The sequence below is a fragment of the Trichechus manatus genome, unplaced genomic scaffold, assembly GCF_000243295.1.
Source record: "Trichechus manatus latirostris isolate Lorelei unplaced genomic scaffold, TriManLat1.0 scaffold00058, whole genome shotgun sequence".
In the NCBI taxonomy this organism is placed as follows: domain Eukaryota; kingdom Metazoa; phylum Chordata; class Mammalia; order Sirenia; family Trichechidae; genus Trichechus; species Trichechus manatus.
Window position 1 is genome coordinate 9,639,246 of NW_004443994.1, and position 2,481 is coordinate 9,641,726.

General features: G+C 44.6%; 1 pseudogene; it reads right to left on the reverse strand.

The window, feature by feature from the left end:
* Positions 1-1,621: 1,621 nt before the first annotated feature.
* LOC101358499 (splicing factor 3A subunit 1-like) overlaps positions 1,622-2,481 on the reverse strand; it is a 5,942-nt pseudogene continuing 5,082 nt past the window's right edge.

Genomic DNA, 2,481 nt, shown 5'->3' on the forward strand with positions numbered 1-2,481 from the left:
TACCCTATCTCTTTGCTCACTTCTCTTTTATATCCCAAAAGAAATTGGCTCAAGACACAATACAATCTTGTAGACTGAGTCCTGCCTCATTAACATAACTGCCACTTATCCCCCCTCATTAACATCATAGAGGCATGATTTATACCACACAGGAAAATCACATCAGATGACAAAATGGCAGACAGTCACACAGTACGGGGAATCATGGCCTAGCCAAATTGATACACATATTTTGGGGGGACGCAATTCAATCCATGACACTGTCTGAGCCAGAAATTTTGGTATATACCCAAAAGAGTTGAAAGCAGGGACTCCAACAGGTACTTGTACATCAACATTCATTGTAGCCTTACTCACAACAGCCAAGGGTGGAAACAACACAAGTGTCTATCAACAGATAAATGGATAAACAAAATGTGGTATATACATATAATGAAATATTATTCAATCATAAAGAGAAATGAAGTTCTAATACATGCTATGACATGGATGAACCTTGAAAACATTATGCTGAGTGAATGTCCAGACACAAAAGAACAAATATTGTATGATTCCACTTATGTGAACCATCTACCATAGGCAAATGCATAGAGACAAAGGGTTATTAGTGGATACCAGGGGCTGGGGGGAGGGATGAATAAGGAGTAACTTTTTAAGGGGTACAAAGTTTCTGTTTGGGGTGATGAAAACTTTTGGAAATAGTAGTGATGGTTGCACAAAATGGTGAATGTAATTAATGTTACTGTATTGTACACTTTAAAATGGTTAAAATGGCAATTTTTGTATTGCGTATATTGTACCAAAATAAAATTAAAAGAAGAAAAAAGCTTTCAGTGGTAAAAAGTCTCATTTTAAATATTGTCAATTATCATGGAGGTTCTGTGTGCTCATGCTGAGGGACTAGATGGGTGTTTGTGCCCAGGACTTCCCTGCAGCCTCCCACTGGATGCAAAGGCACGGGTCAGGGCTTCAAACTTCTCTCCAGGGAATAATAAAACTATTTTCATTCTCTTCTACCTTTATGTAGAGGTTCTCTGGGTTGACAGATTTTGTTTTTAACTATATTTCCCCAGCAATTGTCAGCTCAGAGTGTGGTGCCTCAGCTAAGTTATTATTTCGGGGATCCGTGCCCTGCCCATGAGGGGGGTGCTGAGAGTCAAGACCTTGATTTTTTTTTTTCCTTTTTCAACAAGGGTCTATTAGAAAGAGGTTTATTAGAAAGCCCATGGCAAGATACAAAATGATTAATAATGATGACATCCATATTCACCCAGCCTAGTGCCTCTGGCATGACACAACTATCCCGTGGGCCATTCCTAGGCTCTCATTTCCTAAGGGACATCCTGAAGAGAGTAATTCCCTCAAATCAAGACCCTAATGCAAAGGGTTTCCAGAACCTGGGAAGGAGAGTGGTTTAGAAAGTCTTGCTATATTTACCAATGTGGGGAAGGGGTGGAGGGGAGGAAACTGTAGGATGAATCTTAATTTCTATACCGTTAGAAGGAAACAAATGTGCAAGCAGAGCCCAAGGCTCCAGGAAGCCTCCTGGGTTTGGCAGGGGATGGGTAAAAGAGGAGGCCAAAACAACAGTGGCTGGGACCTGATAGCACGTCTCTTTCTTCTACTTCCTCCTCCCACCTCTCTCCTTTATGGTCAGGTGGATGATGGCGCCATTAGCCATGTTGTAGTAAGCCAATGAGTTGGGATCCTTGAAGATGCCCTTGTACTACAGCTTCTGTTTCCCTACAGGCATGCTGGTAGCTTCATGAATCTTCACGTTAATGACGGACACCTGATCTCTGGCGGGGGGTGGGGAGGGGTGGCGGGGGGTGAAGACCAGCACCAGCCTATTCAGTTTCTATTCTGTCATAACCTGCATGTTGGGCATCTGGACTTTGATGGACACCAGACCCTTGTTTCTGCTCAGGAACTCCTCCTTGGACATGAAGCTGTCTTCTGTCTTCAGTTTCTTGAAGGCAGGCTATCTCCCATGGGAGGCAGAAGGTGGACAGAGGGCATTGGTGCCAGAGCTGGGTGCCACACGTGGAGCAGGCATGAAGGCTGTTGGCACAGTCATGGAGGAGGTGGGCAAGGTGCCATGGTAGGGGCAGGTCAAGGGAACCATGGGCAACACTTTGATCCTGGGTGTGGGGATGATGGAAGTCATGGGAGTGATCAGTCAGCACAAGGTTAGGCAGATCACAGACCAGCAGAGGCTGGGGAATGATGGGCACTGTGGACACAACTGTGGTGTGGACGAGAAGTGGCATCATGGGTGTATCGGGCACCGAGGTGATGGGTGGGGCTGAGCTGGGGATGTTGGTAGCTGAGGAAGGAGTTGGTCACTGGTTCGGGATTTCAGTGGGCTTGCTGGGCCCAATCTTCTTTTTTTTTTAATATTTTATTGTACTTCAGGTGAAGGCTTACAGAACAGATAGTTTCTCATGTAACAGTAACACACATGCTGTTTTATGACATTGG